General features: G+C 27.8%; 1 protein-coding gene across 1 annotated transcript in view; it reads right to left on the reverse strand.

Moving 5' to 3' along the window:
• LOC107457166 (alpha-tocopherol transfer protein-like) overlaps positions 1-20,238 on the reverse strand; it is a 43,505-nt gene extending 23,267 nt beyond the window's left edge. Inside the window, exon 1 of the mRNA XM_016075260.4 lies at positions 20,014-20,238. The gene's annotated coding sequence lies outside the window, so the exon portion shown is untranslated. The remainder of the gene's footprint in view (positions 1-20,013) is intronic.
• Positions 20,239-22,080: the final 1,842 nt, after the last annotated feature.

The raw sequence follows: 22,080 nt of genomic DNA on the forward strand, positions 1-22,080 counted from the left end.
GTAATATGTAACATAAAATGAAGAAAATTAGTAAAAATGCCGAAAAAAATCGTAATTTTCTTAGGTATATGCTAAAAAGTGAAATTAGATAGAGCCATGTAAATGCACCAAAACATTCTTACGTAATATGTAATTTATAGCTACCTCCATACTTGCACATAGATTTAACTTATTTCGTAACTCGTAAATTTTCTCATTAACGACTAGTTTCCTTGAAGTCTATTTCAGCGTAATATTTAACACAAACTTCAGCCCACCACACATTAATAAGAAATGTTTTAAAAAACATATAATTCTTGAACTAATTAATTTTAAATATTTTAAAAAAAGCAGGAAATATAATATTAGGGACATGTCTATATTTTTGTTTACTATATGTCTAGTTTAAATCAAGAGTTGAAACTTATCTACAACAGAAAAATATATATATCACTATTTCTCAGGCAGTGCGAGCTCTGGGACTTAATATGATTGATGTGTCTTGCATGACTATTTATTTTGAATGGAAATGATTCATTATGATTGAGTTAAATATATTATCGAACAAGATATGTTTATAATTTTTCTTTGGTTTACTCTTATTTCTTCCACACGAGAGAACGTTTTTTATATTTATTTAAATTTATTATCGTGCTCAACTATTAAATTTATCATCTTGCTGATTTATATGGAAGTTGCGTAACTATACATTCCTCAAACTTGTAAATTTGAAACACATGAATAAATACTATGTTAAGTGCCGCACTCGTCGTTACGGAGGATTATCTGAGCAAAACTAGACATGTTGGGACAATCACGAAGCGGGATAACAAGAGAATGTAGTCTAGTATCAATCAATCACAATATGTATTTCATGTCATTACTGGTAAAATGCTGGCCGGGAGCAGTAGACAATGTGCCCAAAATGTATGAATATGGTTACATATTTCTAGAAATATACACTGAATTAAAAAAAAAATATGAAAATATGCGTGCAAATATTTTTAAAACATGCATTCAATGATACAAAACTTGTATTCCCCTTCCCCAAAATCCTCCCTGAGAGCAGGATAATAGCGGTTTCGAAATTTTAAATTGAAACCTCCTGAAAAACGTGCCCCAATTTGACGTAGAGGTTTTTATGTATTGGTTCACAGATGGAGTTATAATCAAAAAATAAAAAGCGGGATTCAATGGTGATACTCACGAATTATATGACAAATGAAAAAAATAAATTTGTTTGTGTCTGATATTTTGAAAATTCTCATCTAGTGAAAATAATCAACCTCTTAATTCAAAACACCAACTATTTTTAGTTTTAGTTTTTCCATTTTACTTGAATTTCGGTGATATTTAAATTTAAAGCAATTTGTATCCAATTTTACGATTACTGCACCGTCAGTGAACCAAAATGCAAAAACCTCTATATTAAATTTTAGAGATTATTTTTCTTTAAAATCTACCTCTGTATTTAAAAACAGGGATTTCTATTTAAGATTTTGAAATTAAGTTCACTGCCCTCAGGGGTTCCATTTCCATATTTTTTGGCTGTTCCGTAACTCAATCAGCCAGTTATCACAGGGATTTGAATCAGCATTCCAGAAGCAGCAAAATCTCCTCACACATACCAGCTTAAAAATATCCGTGTAAAATGAAATTATGCAAACTAAAATACAATACCATTACCTAAATGATATTTGTATCAAGTGTATCACAGATCAAAATAAAACTAATGAATGAATAATAAACAAAAATAATTTTTAAAATAAATTTATGCATTATAAAATATTTCAGCATAAATTATGTATCACATTATTAATACCACATAATTATGTATCACAACACAATATTAGATTTTTTTTTTAGGAGAATATCTTTTTTTTGTATTATGAAGAGTTTAATGCTCATATTTTAATATAAAAATCACAAAAAGAAATTGTCATATTTTGATTGACAACAATTATGTAAAAGTTCAAATGCTCGGTATTTTTTTAGTAAACATTTTATTGTTTACGGAAAAGGACATCACAAAATAAAATAGAAATATTCAGACAGCAATGTTTTTAATAAGCAAATTGTAAAAATAATTTTAAAAAATAAATTATTTTTATTTAAGAAAAGTTATCTTAAAATTAATTATTAATTAGTTACGATATCAAAAAAGTATTTGCTCTATATACAAAGCAATATTCTATGATATTGATATTTTTACAGAAAAAATTTTTATCTAGTCAAATTTTCTGATACTAAATCTTTTTTTGGTATTAAAATCAATAAATGTATGCTCATCCAACAGCGTTCAATAACTCTTAAAGCCCTTTTCATTTTTAATTTAATAGTTAATAGGTGTTGAAATCATCTAATAACGTGTGAAGTGCTTTTAAAAAAGTAATTGCATGAAAACAAATCTAAAAATTTTACAATTTAAACAAAAACTAAAAGCGCCTTAATTTCAAATTTTAAGCAAAACACGTAAAAATTATTAATTACATGTAAATGGATAAATAGTTTAAACCTTACCTTTAGAAACACATTTTTTGTTCAAACGTTTTCTAAAAATATTAAAAAGATCTATTTTTGGAAATTAGAAAGATGAATTCGTAAGTTTTTCGAACTTAAACAAACAACTTATCATATTATTTAAGACTTTTAAAAGGAAAGTAAGTAAACTGTAACTGTGACGGGCAATGAAATGCCAAGAGTGTAGCAGTTGACTTTCACTGAATATTGAAGAGTAATATTAATTTCATCACACTATGTAGGGCATCTTATTAGGTTAGTTCTTCGGTTGGTGGTCTGCGAACTTGTATTAAAAGGTAAGAAAGTTCACGTTATCGAGTGAAAAAAGACTCACGTAAATGACAATTCAAACTTTACTGATTTAGGTCCTTTAGAACACTTTGACCATGCAAAAAAGTGTGACATTTTAACCCTTTCTAATGTGATTTTAATCTTGACCAACTTAAACACGACCTTAAAGAAATGTTTTGATATTTTCAACCCTTTAACATCTTTTCTTTTTCAATGGAACAACTTTTTTTCCACTAGAACAACATGTATTCTCTTTCTTCCTGCATTCCACGTGTTTGAAAAAAACGTTAATTCGTAACATCAAATTTGACTCTTAAATTCAAACTGTATCAAATGTGACATTTTGGGTCGTAACGGAAGATTTTCATAAAAGTTTGTATTTATTATTAATTTATTATAAATACTGCCGACGTAACATGCTTCTGAATTATCTAACTTTTGAAGTTCTCCTGCTTTTTAAAATAATTTTGTAAATTAAATTTTCAAAAAGTGCCTTTATATAATAAATACTTTACGATTCACAAAAAGCACATGTAAGGAGGAGTATGACCATTAAGGACCACCTGACATTATTTTTTGTAGTATTTGTATTGCTGGGAATAACCAAAAATTACTACTAATTTTTATCTGAACTTAAATCTTTACTTTGATCTATGAATACGAAGGATAAACAGTAGAAAATATAATAACATTTTGTTTCGTTTTTTCCCATTTATAACAGATTGTATTATATAAGCACATTGCATAAAATCCGAATCAAATCACTGTACAAATTGCCGGTAAATACTGGTAATTATTACAGTAAAAATTACAGTAGATCAGATTTTTTGTTCGCAACATGTTCCGGTAAAAATAGATTTTATAATAAAAAGTACCGGAAACTTGAGTACTTTTTACCATAATTTAATCCCAAATTTTTACCGTGTGTGATAATCTCTCATGCAAAATGTTATTTTTTAACAATTCTTATAGGCTGAAAATTTCTTTGAAACATTTGAATTCTGAGAAATGATAAAAGAGTATTTTTATTTTGAATTTAAGAAATAATTTGATCTCATAATATATTAAGTCATTTTTTGGAAGTGCATTTTGCACCTGAGGGACCTATATATGATGTATGGTAAACCGGATTACTCTAAAATGATAAAAATGAAATAATTTTTAAGAAATTTAGCGTAGTGACTGTACCATATTTAGGCAATTTTTACCACAGTTCTTCAAATTTTCAGACCTAGCGTAAAGTAAACGGATTAATAAAATTTATGTTTATGACTTTTATCAGAATTAAGCAAAAGTTAAACAGTTTACTGTCAAAAATTTTTTATTTTCTTTCTTTTAAATATTTAAAACTGAGTTAAAAATTTAATATTTTGTGCGAACGATATTATTAATGACATATTGCGAAAGTTGTTCCTTTTTTTACCAATTTATCAATGCAGACTTTTAATTTTGATATTAGATATATTATTGTCTGACGCCCGGTGGCTGAGCTGTAGCGCTTCGCGCTGTCGTGCCACAGGTCCCCGGTTCGATCCTCGGGCCGGGCAAGGTTGACTCAGCCGTTCATCCCTTCAGTGGGTCGATAAATGAGTACCAAGCATGCTTGGAAACTAAAGACTGGGGGTTTCGCGTTCGGCTGAACACCTGCACTCCAGAGCCCAAAGGTTAGGAAAACTGAGATGGGCACAGTAGGCCTTGGCCCTCTATGGGCTGCAGCGCCGCTGAGTTTAGTTCTTATATTATTGTCTACAAAATATCACTTATGTATCACCAAAATAACACTGAATATAACTTCGTTTGACTTGTGATTGCTGAAATTTGTTCACGAAGTAAAAGTATATCAACTATAAATGCAAAAGAAATATAGTTTAAAATGATTCTGAGGTCTTTTTTACTTATACTCTAACTAATAACCGTATAAGGAGTGAATGGGACACAAATGTCTCTTTCCAAATTTCTGTAAAATGTTCGAATGTTAACAAATTCAATGGTTTTGGTATTTATCATCAGTTGCATACCCACATATTAAAAAAGGTCATGAAGATAAATACAGAATCTGTCGAGATTTGAGTATTTTACGTAAGTAAGAAATGAGACCGATTTCTAGTGTTCAGAGGCCTATTTTTTTACTTGCTTATGCAAGTCATTCCTAGGTTTGATTTTAAATGCATTATGCTGACAAATTTTTTTAACTATCTCTTTTTAAATACATAGGATCTTTCCAGAAATTACATAACTCAAGGGTCAAATTTTCCAATAGCTTTTCTGATTATACCCTGATATTATTGAAATTTGAACCATTTCAACCTTTTCGACTACTACATCGGATCCTATGCTGATTTACCATAAAATGAAACAAGACATGTAACCAAAGCTTGAAATGAAGTGTTAATACATTAAGTGTGTTGTTTAAATATGGTAAAAGTTAGAATTATGATATCCTTAGAGTTGCCCCCGAAAAAAACAATATGAGTAATAATATTAGTTAAAAAAACGCAATTAAATGTTCTCTGTACTTGTTTTTCATAATAAAAGTAAATACAGTGTAGTCCCGATTATCCGAGATTCCGCTTTAACTGAGCTATCAAAGATTTCAAGGATTTCTTTGTTCTGGTTTATTTTTTATTTTTAAAACTACCGAAGAAAGAAATTCTGAATTTTATCTTCCAAACACTTATGAAACCGAAATTCAACAACTTGATCTGATGGTTAATATTGTCAATATTGAAAATGAATCTAGCGAAGATGATGAAGACAGTGACGATGAAAATCAATGCATAAAAATCTCTCATACAGATGGACTAAAAGCTATCAAAAGTGCAATTGAATATATAGAACATCAAGAAGAGGGGACACAGCCTTGCTGTTATCCCTGAAAAAATGGTGAAACATTGCTGCAGAAAAGCGCCTAAGGAATGAAAAACAAAAAACGATTTAATACTTTTTTAAGTAAACACTCTTTAATTCTAGTAAAGTATGCTCTTTAAGTGTTTATAAAGTAAACTTTTTAATTATAATATGAATTGTATATGGTGTACTCGTATAAATTTTGTATTTGTTAAATATATCACATTTATACCTCTTTCCTTTTTTATATTCTTCGCTTTAACCGAGTTCTTCGGTTATCCGAGTGGTCCACATTAACTCGGATAATAGGGACTCTACTGTAACTCAAGAGGATGTCAAAATTTTGGTAGATTTTTGTAAAAGGCACTGTTATTGAAGTTCTTCGATGTCTTTAAGAGCAAATCCCGGCAGGATTCTCTCTGCCAGACACGAGGTAGTTACACAATCTACAGTGAAACTGGGTCACCTTTGAAGCAACTATCTGAGCTTCTGAAGCAACTTTTCAATTTTTTAAATGGCTTAATAAGAAAGACAGCAGGGGCCTCATCAACCAGTTCAGATGACAAAGAAATGTTTACTCTTTCAAAACTACAGCTTTAAGAAATAAGGATTAGGGAACTTTGACTCATAATATTTAATACAATTATAGCTGTTAAACTGTTTGAAAACTAATTTGACATCTAACAAGCAAAAAAAAAAGAAAAAGAAATGCTTTTACATTCCTCGATGAAAATGCATGGAAATGAAATGTTTTCAATAAACTAATTCACATGACAGAGTATCATTATTTTCTTCCTGTTTCGAAAGAGTTTTTGCGAAATTTGAATTAAGGAACTTTAAACCACCAATTGTAATTTAAGTATAATCTTGGACATATAAAAGCATTAGTGATTTTAAAATCACTGATTAAAAAGGCGAGGAAAAAAGATTTATACAGTGAATTTATAATGAAATTTTTTCAAATTTCTTAATAGTATTATACTTTATTACATCAATAACTTAACCTACTGGACAGAAAAATATATCTTCTAATTTAAAAGTCATAATTTTGTTAAATTTGCATTTTAAGACAAAGTATGAAATAAAATTATAACTGTTGAATACGTTAAAATAAATTTCATATCAAATCACTGATAACATGAAAAAGGGTTTTGATTATGAATTTTCAATAAAATCATATACACTTATTGAATAATTTTTAATAGGGAAACACTAACAAAATAGTTCATATAACACGCATATGTTTATTTTTTAAAGTAAACGTTTTTTTCCCGTTAATATTGTATTTTGGTTGAAAATGTCATTATATTTACATTATTTGCCATCAATGGATAATGCAAAAATGAATTTAAAAAAAGATATATTTAATTAAAAATCTGCATCTGTTTGAAGACTTCGGCTTGAATCTTTATGGAAAATGAAGTAATTTTAGAATAATGATACCAAGATACTCCTTAAAAATGTTAGAGCTAATTAAGAATGTAAAAACTGAAACTTTGACAGCAAAACAGCACAACAGTAAAATATTTTGTTGCTCATTAAAAACAGTTTGGCGTAACAAAGAGCTTTTTCCCATCAAAACTGTAATTTTCTTTTTTTCTTTTTTCTCCGTTAATCTATAACCTCAGAAGATAGAGCATTTGTTAAGAAACAGCGTTAAGATTTTTTTTCGCTTAAACTTATAAATAATGCAATTAACAATGGTCAAGGGGAAAATGTATGATTATTACTGATTATAGAATGATAATATTAAACAAATATGTTGTAAAGAAACAGAAAGACCAAGAGTGGGTTTTTAAGTTAAAGTTCAAAAGTGGCTAACGAGCTATTTTTAAGCGCAATTTAAAATTTTATCGAATGTCAAATAAAGTAAAAATTTCAATTAATTTTGAAATTTTTAGACGAAATTAAATTTTTACGACATTTTAGAACACTATTGTTCTCTAGATTTTGATGAGCTCATTTTAAATAAAATGTTTCCATTTTTTAAGTACAGTTCCAATTTTCATTTACTGTTCTGGGTTTACTAAGTATTGCTAAACTATAAAGGTGCTGCTGCTGTTGTTCATTTACGTCACTCTAGAGCTGCACAATGGGCTATTGGCGACGGTCTGGGAAACATCCCTGAGGATGATCCGAAGACATGCCATCACAATTTTGATCCTCTGCAGAGGGGATGGCACCCCCGCTTCGGCAGCCCGACGACCTGCACGCGAAGTCGAGCACTTTACGATAGAACAGTTAACGAGGACCAATACCCCACACCCTCGGTCCCTACGCAGACAGATCCAAGTGGTCACCCACCAGCACACTGACCGCAGCCAGTGATGCTTGACTTCGGTGATCTGCTGGGAACCGTGTCTTAACGATCAGTCCACTGCGGGACCTAACCTAGAAAGGATAATCTAAACTAGAAAGGGTAATCTAGAAAGGGTAATCTAGAAAGGGTACTAGAAAGGCTGAACTGGAAAGGGAAAGGGTACATTACCAAAAGGGTAGGCCAGATAGAGTTAATTAAAACAATGCTGCCATAGTTAACAAAAACATTATACATTAATGGATAGCTAGCAATTAATAATGGTTAAAAGTAAGTTGCCTATATGTTACTATGTATAGGGAAAATTCTTCTCCGCTTCGTTAATAAAATTAAACAAAATTAATTTAAAATGAAGAGAATATTTCAATAATTGCTGCTAGTTGATTCATGTACGGTGTTCCAACATTCAATCAAAAGAGTCAGAGGGTTGATAAAAGGCATAAGGATCAAAAATTACTGTCGAACATGGAGTCGCAAATTCTGATTAAAAAATCTTCTGAGAAAAAATCTTTGCACGTTTCGAAGTCACACTGGAAAACAGCTGCAAAAGATACTAGAAACTAATTAACAATAAAAATATTTATTTAATCAATTGTTACAAGAATTTCTTGCCGGTGAAGTGGCATCCACTGAAGTCATTGCATTGTCTATACTGACGTAAAAACAATTCCCAAACGCGTTCCAAGTGGCCTGCCGGAGTGACGATAATCTGAGTTACGAAATCTTCCGGTATATCCATAGACGTCACATAAAGTAGTGATTAAACTAATCACATAAAGTAGTGATTAAACTAGTTACTGAAAATCCTCAGCCCTTCAAAGAGAATAGCATATAAACTCTTTATTTAGGTAAGACAATTCTTAATTGGCCTCCATTTTTCTTTTCCGCTTGGTCCAGAGCTTGCAGGGATTTGTCGCAGTTTTCACCATCTGAACCGGGTCTGTGGATGTCTTCTATGACCCCTCTGATTTTGTCACTTGGATTTTAGAACACCCTGTATACCAGCTGTTTCTAATTTTTTTCGGTTATGGAAGTATGGAATTGGTGGTAAGCAGGAATTGGTTAGCAGATGCTTAGTTATAAATTTCGTTAAAATATAAAAGAGCTTTTAAAAGCGTTGAGAAAAGTTATGAGAAAAATTCGAATTGAACAATTTAGGAGGAGAAAGTTTTGGATTGAAAAGTAGGAGGAGAAATACCAGCGCATTTTTTTTATAAGTGCATTTCTTTTTCATAGTTTAATCAATGCATTGTCATTAGAATAAATGCATATTTTACATTTTATTATTTTTTTTCCTCTGGCAATTTGCCTAAAAACTTCTTAAAAATGACAGAAATATTAAACAAATAATGAATTATTGATTAGATATAAATGTAATTACAGGAACTATCGGAACCCCCGTGAACCTTCTACGGAACTCTAGGTTTCCCTGGAACACTTTTAGAAACCGCTGCTGTATACCACTCACTACCTACGCCAACCTTTGTATTGGCCCAAAATATCTTTCACAATATTCAGGTTATGGTTTAAAGTTTCGTTGCCGTGAGACTAAATGTTTTTTAAGTTTACTCGTTCCACTTTTTCCTTTAATTTTTGCGTCAAGCACATTTATTAGCATTGCTTAATTTAGGTATCTTGAAGATGTCGTAATTTTGTTTACCTAAAATTTAGTGCAATTAAGTCACTTCCCTTTATTATGCAATTGTACTGTGAGTTCAATCAATCTGGCATGATTGTATTTTCTACAACTTCTTCGATTTTCTTGCAATAACTAAAATTTTAACAGCACGCATATTATTGATGCAATTTTCGTTGCACATTATATTTTTTAAGTAAAAATCTCCTTAACAAAAATATATTTAACTAAGTAGACACACGGATGAAATTGATTGTTGAAAATTTTAGTTAATATTTATCATTTAATTAATTAAAAATTAAAAACGAAATAAAATGCGTTCTAACGGAAGTTTCATTTGTAAGGAATGGTTTTTATATGCTATTAAGTGTTATTCGACATTATTTATGTTCTAATTTTGTTGTGGTTAGATTAAAGTTATTTAGATCATCTTCTTTTATCGTTTTCTTTTCTTCTTTTAGTTTATCTCAGACAGAAAAGTAGACCAGAATGTCATTTTTAATTCGCACTCTTTCTAATGCGCCTTACATTTCTGTTCGTATGCGTCTTAACATTGAATATTCATTTTTTAAGATGTTATTGTTTACATTCTTCTCAATTGAATTTCACATTCAATCGAATGTAAATTTTTTAATGCATTGGCAAGTTCTAAAATATATTGGGTTTTTGGTTTGAAAATCTTCTCAATCTTTTCCTTTTCGACACTTAGTTTTATAGAAAAAATTTAAAACTTTAATAATCTCTTTAATTTTTTTGAGTGATTCCGATAAAACTCGTCAATAAAAATTAAATTTCTTTCCTTTTCTTCATGAATAGATAGACTAAAATAAATAATTAAAGATTAATTGTAAAAAAATAAATAAAAATTGAATTTCTCTAAATAAGAGTATTTAACATTTATTATTTATTTATTAATTTTTTTGACCGTCCAAAAAATAGATCTGTCTTGGATAGAATTTTTATTAATAAACCAAAAAACTGAAACGGAAACTGCTGTTTTTCTTTTTTATTAATCTAAATTATTATTTCCATGAAAAGTATATTAACAAACATGTTCATATCACACTAATATATTAGACTTAAAATAGACGCGTTATGAGTTTACCAAATTTCATAGCTATGAAAATTTGTTTATTCGTAGGGAAAAAGATATATTCGAGACTATTTATGCCCATTACAAAACGATTTGAAATGTAAATCAAAAAATTTTAAAAATTACATTCATACATTAAATCACCTTAATTTTTTTAATTTAAAAACTTCCTTTTTTAGCAAAACTGGAACAATAGCTAGGGAAAAAGTTCCTGATAGTTTTAATATTAGCATATTAAAACTAGTAAAACTTGAGACACATCCCGTATAACCTAAATTACAAATTAAGAAATTCAGAGAGCTAGTAAAAGTATTGTTTGAGGTTAATGTGAGTTGTTGAAAAACTGGTTTTAATTCTTATAATTTTAGTTTTAAGACATTCGAAACTAATATCCATAAGCAGACAGACGAAATAAGAATAACAGCATTTTTTTTTTCAAATATTATACCCAGATATAATGAAATAAAAACGATATTTTAAGCAGAATAAACGCAACATACTTTAAGAACAAAATTCTTTATGCAAATAAATTATTGAAATACAATTAATTTACAGTATTTTGTGAAATACATGTTTTGTTCGTATAATTTTTTTATAAAATCCTATAAAAAGATATATTTACTATAGAAAACTCGAAAAAATCTATTCATTTTCGTTAATAATCCTTTAAATATAAACTAAATGCTAAAACAAGGTTAAATTTTATTAATTTAAGTAGAATGTTTAAGAGATTGTGCTTATTTGTGAACAAATTATCATAATTTGGTTTTAAGCTTTAAAATATGTTTAGATATAATCTTTCAATATCTTTTTGTTTTAAATCAATTTCAGAGAGATTAATTTTGTTTTTTTATCTCAGAAAAGTAGATCAGAAATTTGTATTTAATCATATAAACGCTGGATTTAAATTAATCAGTACTTTTGAGAAATTGCTCAGTTTCATAATGTATTTTGAGTTTGTAATTGCATTTATATGAATTACCAATGAAAGTTAGTAATTACAATGAAAACATTACATACAATTATAAACTGGAATATATATTCTAGTTTTAAGAAGTGGTTAAAACTTTTGGTAGATAAATTTTTTTTCTAAAGGATTGTTAGAAACTCTTAATATATTTTAGAATGTTGATATTGTCATGACCTATTAATTTATAAAAAATCAACGTGGAAAATAAATTAAAAAAATATTTTACAAATTTTTGTAGTCAGAAACACGGGATTGAGATTGTATTTCATGTTCACAAAAATGAATCGGCATATTTCTTTCATTATTATTGGTTATTACTATAAATTTTTTTATGATAGTCGATATTCATTTAAAAAATTTTTTAAAATCTTAAAACTCAAATGCATACGACATTGTTTTAAATAGCAATGGTGGTAAATAATTAATAAAATTTAAATTCAATGAATATTTAAAACTAGTTTCTTATAAAATATGCCAAAAAATTATCCATGAGAGTCAATGATGCAATTTTCAGTCATTTCTAAAAAGACCGCCGACACTTTGAGTTACATACAAATTATGAATCTCCCTAAATTTTAAAACAATCAACTGAGAACTGATGAAACATGTAAATAAATTTCTTTTTTTCATTATCTGTAGGACGCGTGCTCCATTATAGCTAAATATGCGAATGTAGCTAAATATGCAAGTTAATTGGAAAAAAAAGTATTTGCTTTCACTCTGATATTTTTTTTCTTTAAAATACTTGACTTAACATATATTTAATACATACTTTTAATGATATGCATATAAAGTGTTACATATAAAGTGTTTCCTAAGGCATTAAATAATGCTGTTTTTTCTTTAAAAAAATATATTTTATATTATCGCTCAATATCCAACATTTTACTTTCATATTCAATGATTTTGGCAATGCTCCAAATATAAATAGTTTTAAATAAATAAGTAATTACTTTTAAGCGACGTCTTCATCTTTGCACATTACTAAAATGATTCTCGACTGTCCTATTATATATATAAAAATATTCCTTATTTAATGATTTTTTATGAACCAAGCCATATTATACAAATGGGCGATTCCAGAAAAATAGTCCTTTTTGAGAAGTTTTCACAAATTGTACAAACTCATGTCTCAACAACTATTCCTGTAATTTATTGTGTAATGAAGTAATTTTTTGAACTTGGAAATTGATTAGCTATTATGAGTAAACAAGGCGCTTAATTTCAAGGTAATAGTTTCAAGTGTCTTTTTGAAAGACTGTTAAATAAATGTTATGAAATAGATTTATTTTGAAAATAAAATTATGCAACTTTAAATGGCCTTCTAGAATGAGAGAGATTTTAAAAGAACTATTTTTTCCCTATTTCGTTTCGTTTAACAGGAGCACACAATATAAAAACACACAGGAAATTTTTAGTTCGTTTCGTTTAACAGAAGCAATTTCCACCGTTATTTGCTCCAGTTTGTGATTTAAATGTATTTCTATAAAAATTAATAAATATTATTTTAAATTTTTTCTTGAAAACAACGTATAATATTTTTTATCAACAAAACAATAAAAATCAACACTATTAATTTTTAATGTTTTTTAATTAATCAAATTATTTTAAAGAATTTATATAATAATAGCCGACCGACAAAATACTAACGAATAAAGTATGAAATCGTCAAATAGTTATATATTTAATATAGTTGAATCTCAGCATGTTGAGCTAAATAAAAAATTCATGTTTGGATAATCATACTATTTTGCATAAAACTATTTTGTAAATTATATTGTAATTGTTTATTTTTTGATTATAACTGTTACACTTTTAAAAAAAATTGCAGAACCAAAACTACCGATATATGTTAAATTTCCCGTGTTTCTGACTCTAATGGGAACACCAAAGACCTCTATAATTTTCATCGAAGAGCTTTAGTAATGAATTTGGTAAAATTTGCAATAAAATATGATTTTATATAGAGTGAAAAAATTTGGTGATTTTATCATGATATCTCAGTACATAGCATAAAAACCATTTATTCGTTTAAATTTACGTTTCTGATTTGCAATTTTTACCAAATGTGATGTAATAAAAATCATAATTTTGAAAACCAGAATTTCCGGTTAACCTTCACCATATGAGCGGAATTTTTTTTTAAAATGCAAATGCCATGGTTTTAATACCAGAATTCTGTTTGTTTTTCCCCCAGAAATGTTATTACTATAGAGTGTGGTGCTTTTAAAAGATTTTTTCCGTGTATATTTAAGACGTTTTAGCTAAGATAGTTTTTTCAATTGAGAAATTTGCATTGATTTTGACATTTTACATTGATTTTTGATTAAATTCGTTAACTATTACAAGTAAAACCTAAGTTATATTTAATCGTAAATGCATAGATGGTTATATTTTTCTCAAAACACAAAGATATTAAGTATGCCTTAAAAACTTATCGATTTTATACAATTTATAACGTTTTCAATTTTATAACACAATAGTTTAAAGCTAAAAAGCGCTTTCCCTTATTTCCCCTCAGGAAACACTTTCATATCATGGTTGATCGATTTTCTGTAACATATTTTGATTCCTGTAATGTTTGATATTCTCACGTGTCATTTACCTATGTAATTGTTTCTTTTTGGCTTTGTAAAGTGATTTTTGTTAACAGGCTTATTAAATTTATGGTGACATTCTGATCATTTATAAAAAAAGCAAAGTCTATAGTATAAGTTTGGTAAAATTACAGTACTACATAATAATGACATTTCTGGTTAAAAGAAACTCATAACCCTGTTTAATAAAAACAGAATATATGGTATTTAAACTATTCATTCGGCAATTTTTCAATTCAATATGGTAAAGGTTCAACAGAAATTCTGGTTTTTAGAACTACAGATCATAGAAAAAAAATTGGGAAAAGCAAATACAATCTTTATCGCTAGTTAAAAAATATTTTCAAAATTGTTATATGTCTTAATTAAATTTTCTTTTATTATTTATAAAAATATTGACTGGTTTGTTTTATTACAGCAAAACTGCTGGTGTGTTGTATTTCATATAAAAATAAGGGCCTTTTAATTTATTAAAGTGAAAAAAATCATGGCTTAAAAATATAGTTGATCTAAATGGTAAAAAAAAATTTTTTGATTGATGATGTTGAAATGATGGATGTTGAAAAGAAATGTGAAATGATTGATGGTGATTTAAATATTTTTTTCACAGAAATGAATATCTAATCAACATTCTAGTGTATTACATCTTACGAATTCTAAATCAGCTTTTGATAATGATTGATAGATTTAATACTAGATTGATACAGCTGAATATTTTTTTTTTCAAATTTGGTAAAAAAATAATTGCTGATAAGATAAAATCGGGTCCATATAGTTTCCGTTTTCCCTTAATCAACTTCATGGATGAAATTATTTATATTGCTATCTGAATGACAAATAAAACCTCTAGCTGATGAACGATTATTTAATGTCGAGAAATTGTATTTTGGAAGGTAAATTATTTCTTAATATCACGTAGGCTGACATCCGGTTTTATTCAAATTGGTCGGACAAAACTGGGTATGCATAGAAATAATGATAACAATTACTTTTTTAATATGGTTATGTCAATTTATAGCAACAAATTAATACTAAGATCGTTCAACACATAGAAACACACATGAGATTAAAAATTATCCGATAATCAAAGGTAACAGATATCACAAATTAAAAATTTTGATAATGTTCCTCTGCAATGCTACAGGCTCCATTTGCCCTTCTTTTACGGTTGAGGCATTGTATTTAGCATTTCTAGGGATTTAGATTTGGAGTATTGCGGAATGTAAAGACATCCGGTCATTTTCAACTGATGAAGTCCCGGATAATCCGGCTGTGCCATTTAAAAGGATAAAAAGTTCGGATCGAATTTTACAATAGTCTTATATTTAAAATTCGATTTCTCAGGATTTATTCAACTTATTTCGCTCCAATTTCGTATTTTGCCATGTAACGTTACATACTTTAAAATGACGTAAGAAATTTTATACTTTACAGTCCTAAATTTATCGACTGTTATTTAATAAAATAATAAATACTTGCTAAAATTTACTTTTTGCAAGGAATTATCTTTGGATGAACGATTTTTTAATTGTATGCAAAAAAATTTCAATTCGCTTTAAAAGCTCTCGAGATATGGCGAAATAAGCGAAAAGTAAAATTAACATTAAAAGGGCCAAACTTGGAATCGCTCTCCTGACCAAACTAGGGGGAGTATATTTCCCAGGTTGCGGCTTAAATTTTTTAATAAAAAAAGACTATGAATATATTAATTAGGTAATTTTCATATTAATACCTACAATTTTAATACCCGTTGCATGACTTAAAATTGAGCATAAATTCTAATCAATTTAACGAGTCATACGGTTTCAATTAAAGCTTTTTTTTCCCATGATACTTGGTCGATTTTTATATGTTACGACAGATAAAATAAGTAAAGAGCATTTTCTAGTTCCGTGCAGAAAAATAAAGTGTGATTTTTTTTTAGTTTAACTTAATTGAGGTGTTTTACGTATATGAATTAAAAATTTTCATTAATTTACATTATTTTCATCCACGTAACACAATCCACATATTTTTTTATTGTTTATACATATGGTAAGATTTTTAGGCACAGTTACCCTTCTACAATTTTTTTTTGGCTGAAATATAATTAGTTTATATGTAGAAGACTATGCGGTGAAATCACTTGAGAACAAAAAATTATACTGATTGTGCATTTTATGTTAAAACTTTTTTCGACAGGTTAACTATTTTTACAATTAAAATAGTACTAATTTTAAATTATCTTTGACAGATAAACTAATTCCAAACTAAAACTGAAGAAGAATAGTAAATAAACTAGAATTAAGAAAATTGAAAAAGCTAATAAAGGTTTTAGCTTTTTTTATAAAAAATTTTCTTGGGGAAAAAAACTATAAGGGGCCTATTTACCCCTTAAACATAAATGACATTTTTCCCAATAGCTGAAATTCAATTGGCCTGCGTAACATGATTCCTCTCCATCTTTACAATTTAAAAAAATCTTCTGTAAATTTCCAACGAATCAACTGCAATATTAAAAACTTATTTTTTAGAGAAGTCATTTAAAATCGAAACCTTTATTTTTAATGAAATACTAGTGTATTCAAATGTCAATTCTTAAGACACAACCATTTCCCTTCTAAATAAAATTAACCACTCGATTTCAATACAGATTTTTTGTTTACTGCTGCTAAAAGAAAACACTATCACATCATATAATATGCAATATGACTATTAAAATAAGTGGAATGTTTTTGATTAAAATAATCTAATCACTTACTCTAACCCTACTCCTTTTAGTTTGCCAGTCTGTGAATGGTATTTAACTTCTGAATTTTTTAAATTAACCTAACAACCTTTCGATATATTTTAATTTGGATCGTCACATTCTATTTTCCTTTCACTCAAAGTACTCTAAGAAATTATAACATTAATAAAGAAATAATCATTTTAACTTTATTTTCGTAAATCATCACAGAAGTTAACACCTGTTTATCAGCAGCTTGTGTAAACAGTGGGCTTTTAACCACGCTGGAGACCGATCCTCAACTCATTTTTTTATAAAATCAATACCTACTATTTTGATTGATGATACGGAAGTATATTATTAAAGGAAGTAAGACGTTCTGAATTACAAAATAGTTTTCAGAAGCACATTATTAAGATGCTTAAGACGTTCTAAAAATTATTTTTAAATGTATTTTAATATTTTCAATATTGTTTATACGAAATGTCTTCAATTGCAATTATTCCATTGAAGTCTTTATTTTTCAAATTTTCAAGCGTTTATTTTTTATTTTATATTTTATATTTTTAAATGTAACATTCGTGCATCGGCACTTGCTTAGACCTGTTTGCAACCTCATGAAAAATTCTACTTTTTCAAAAATTTTGAAAGCTGATGTATAAACTTTGTGTGTTTGTATCATAGTGATCCCATGGTAATTTCTTTATAATATTTTGAAAAAATCTGAAAAAATAATAATTATTACAATAATTAAATCTAACACTCGTGCATCGACACTTGTTTAGATCTGTTGGTAACCTCATGAAAAATTTGACTTATTCAAAAATTTTGTAAGCTGATGTATAAACTTAACACGCTTTTATCATAGTAATCGCAAGATATTTTCTTTATAATATTATAAAAAATATCTGAAAAATTAATAATTATAATAATAATTTCTTCCCAATTTACTCAGTTAATATTTGGGTAATTTATTAATCACATATCATAAAAAACACCTTTTCACTTGATATATTAATTATAAACACATAAATTTATACTAGTTTTCTGTGATAATAACATGCGAAAAATTTTAAGCTTTCCAAAACGTATGATAATGCAAATGTCAAGGAGCATTATATTTTGAAATGTTCTTAAAATTCAATAACAAAACATCTAAAAAAATTTGCGTTTGTTTCGCATCATTAATAATTGTACTTTTAAAAAATAAGTGTATGAAAAGACCGGAATATAATGAATAACGATGCATTGCGAGAGATATAAACAAATGGAAAATAATTAATAAACGTAATTTGTGAAAAAGTACAGTAGAGCAACCGATTTACCGTTTATTATATAATTAAATTAGAAACTAATTTGGAAAAAATATATATTTTCTGTGCATTGCTCTAAATAAATAAATAAACGGAACTCCCGGATGTACTTTTGATCTAATGATTGGATCTTCAAATTCTAGGATCAATCTTGAAGGTTCAAGGGGGTAATAAGTTAGTAGATTCGATATTTTAAGTTATGAAATCAGACACAAAAATCTACTTTCTTTGAAAAAAATATGCCTTTTTATCGATGGATTTGGATTTACCATCTAAATATAGGGGGTAGCCGAAATCTGGGTAATATAGTCTCAATAATTTGGTCAAGAAAGTGATCAAAAGTTTGGACTCCTTAATGTTGCTTTTATTTTTTGCATATTTCGCCATATTTCGAGAACTTTTTAATTTGGCGAATAATTCGTGTATATTTAAACTATTTAACTAAATTCCGAAGTTCTTGTCTGAAACGATGCCTATATTACATCAAGTACTGCACGGAGAAAATAACCTGGTAAAATTATCTTACTACTTGATGGGGAGGACATTTCTAGTTTAAAAAAAAGCATAGTTTTGATTATTGAAACTAAAATATATGGTATTTAAATCATTCATTTCATAATTTTTCGATTCATATGTATATTACCGGAAATCTTGGTTTTCAAAAATATAGTTCTTATTAGCACACATTTAGTAAAAAATACAAAACTGAAAACTAAATTCAACCGACTTAATGGTTTTCATGCTAAGCTCTATAGTATCAGGATAAAATTACCGAATTTTGCTATATTTACCAAATTTTGTCACATATTTTATTACTTATTCTACCAAAATTATTACCAAATCTTTTCAGTAAAAATTTTCGACATTTTGGTATCCCCATTGATCCAGAAACACGGTAAATTACTAGTAGTCGAATATACTCGTAGTTTTGACCAGATTTTTTTTCACAGTGCGTCAAGGAACATGCTGTTCACTACAATAGCAGCTATCCTTGGTTTTGGTGTAGTGAAACACTCAGAGGAACAACACTTCGGAATAAAGTAGTTGCCCTAATTTTTGGTGCTCAGATATACGAAAAGCTTTTACATTGTATATCCTATATTTTAAAGGTAAAAAATTCATATTGATCGAAAACGAAGTAAGTTTGTTTAGAGAAAATGTGTTTTTCTGTCTGATTTCGTAATTTGAAATATCGTCTGCCCTAACTAAATAGTATAGTTGAGGTCACCGCCTCGAACCATTAAGATCGAGTCCTTGTACATTAAAATCCGATCATTGGATCAAAAGGTATTCAAAGTATTTCATTTATTGATTTATTTATTTCGTACTATAACTCAATAAAAATACACTTTAAATAATACAATTTCTGATAAATAGACAAAAATATGATTAATAGAAAATTTAATTCATTGATTATTACACTTTAATTGTGAAACAAAAACGGTTTGAAATGATAGAAATCATCTGTACAAAATTCTAACTGCAAAGTTCAGAAGTAGTTTTATTTTTTTAAAGCGCATTTCGCCATCTTTGCACTATTTTCAGAAAAAAACAGTTTAAACCAAAGTCTCTAAGATTTAAAAAAAAATATCACATTTTAGAAAAATTTAATTAAAAAATAAAAATTAGTCTAAACGTATTAAGAAACAATTGTATACATTTTTCTTTTTAACTTAAATATGCAAATATAATAAATATACAACTTAAATATTCGAACTATTAGCAATTCATATAATATGTTACCTTTGATGATTTCTCAGAAGCTTGTGTGAGTTTAAATTTCACTTTTTAATTTCTCTAAAAGGAGTCAAATAATAATCCTGACTCTAAAGCACAAATTTTTTCAACAATGAAATTAACTTTTGACCGTCTAGTTTTACTGCTTGTAAAAAGTGAAAGGAGAGAAAAAGGCATGGACAACTGCTAGTGCATGTCTTACTTTGAAAGCCCGTGGACACGCTTCAGGCAACAACACACGGTAGTTCTGTAGGTCGACTCAAAACGAGGGCAAACACTGTGTTCAAACAAGTGTTTATTTACTTTCACTCAAAGTCAAGATTCATTCAGATTTTTTTAAGTTATTTCCATCATTACTGAAACAAATGGAAATTCCAAAAGTTAAGGTGTTAAGTATAAATAATTCTTCATGAAAGATGTGGTACCATTACTTGGTGCTACAATAGCTATTTATCAATTTAAATTTTCATTTTTCTGAAAAGAATTCTAAAAGAATTTATTTTAGAGATTAATTAATTGTTGTAAGACTTTGGTTTACAATTCTTTTTTTGTTGGATCTACAGCACTCCATGCTTTCTTACAGAGAAAAAAAAGTATGGTCAGAACTACCAGAATATGGTAAAATTTACCATATTTCTGGCTCTATAGGAACGCCAAAATGCTCGCAATTTTGCCGACGCATTTTATTAATGATTTTGGTAGAATTAACAATGAAATAATGTTTTATAATGTGTGATAAAATTTGGTAAGTGTGCGAAATATTTCGAAATTTATTCCTCGGAGCATAGCATAAAACATTTTATTCAGTTATATTAACTTTTCAGTTTTGTATTTTTTACAAATGTGTGGTAATAAGGACTATAATATTGAAAACCTAAATTTCAGGTAAACCGTTATCATATAAACGGATAAATTATCAAGTAAATTATTTGAATATCGTACATTTTGATTTTATTAACCAGGCATTTTTTTAACCAGAAATGTTATTACAATTACCAGAACCATTCAACCAGATATTACAATAACATTTTATCTCGGAATTTTTTACTCTGTGCAAGATGAAGGGTTTCTGAAACATGTTTAAGACGAAAAATTAAATAGGGGTGGCTATAGTTACCCTACTCTTTAATGTGGGGTAACTTATTTTTACCATTTTAGAACTCTGAATATTTAGTTTATACTAAAAAGTTCAATTTGTTTATTTTATGATTGCTGCCTAGCTTACAAGTTTAAAAAAAAAACTAAAGGCGTCTGTATATTAATCTTTCTAATTTACAAAATTAAATTAACTTTAGAGATAATAAAAACTGTCTTGAACGCTGAGAGTTAAAAAACCTAAGATATTTTTTGAAACAAAACAAACGTGTGTCTACTTATATATTTTAGAGATAGAAATATGATGAACTAATGAACGCAATTTTCTGACTTGTTATAATAAATAAAGAGTTTTCTAAATAGGATAATAAATAATAAATAAGAGTTAAAGAGTTCAATTAAAAAAGATAGTATTTAAAAGTTAATTTAATATATTTAATATTTCATTACCCATCAGTTATAAACATGAAGTTAATATAAAAACTAGATATTAGGATCCTCAAATTTTGAAACTCGCAAAATGCAAATTTGAAACTGAAACTTCTTTGAAAATTTGTCATGTACAATTCAAATCTCTTAACATTTTAATCATAAAATTTAGCGTTTTGTCAAGTTTCAAATTTATTTTTTTTTTACTTTCTTTTAAAATATTATGAAAATACCCATTAGAAATAACACATTTAGCTTAACAAAAATTTTAAAATATTTCTAATAGGTTTCAATTTGATGAAAAAGTATTTTTACCTATTATTGAAGATTCAAAAGAGTAAGAGAATAAATTCAAGATGTGCAAAAAATGATTCACTTATTTCTTTAACTAATGATTAATTTCTCTTTTGATATTGTATAAATTACGTTTATCGTAATCTTTCGTATCGTATCGTATCGTATCGTTTATCCTCAAAAGAACTACAGGCGAAAAACTTGAACCTTTTTAAATATAACAGCTTAGTTCGTCTCCATGAAAGCAATCATTCT

The sequence above is a fragment of the Parasteatoda tepidariorum genome, chromosome X1, assembly GCF_043381705.1.
Source record: "Parasteatoda tepidariorum isolate YZ-2023 chromosome X1, CAS_Ptep_4.0, whole genome shotgun sequence".
NCBI lineage: Eukaryota > Metazoa > Arthropoda > Arachnida > Araneae > Theridiidae > Parasteatoda > Parasteatoda tepidariorum.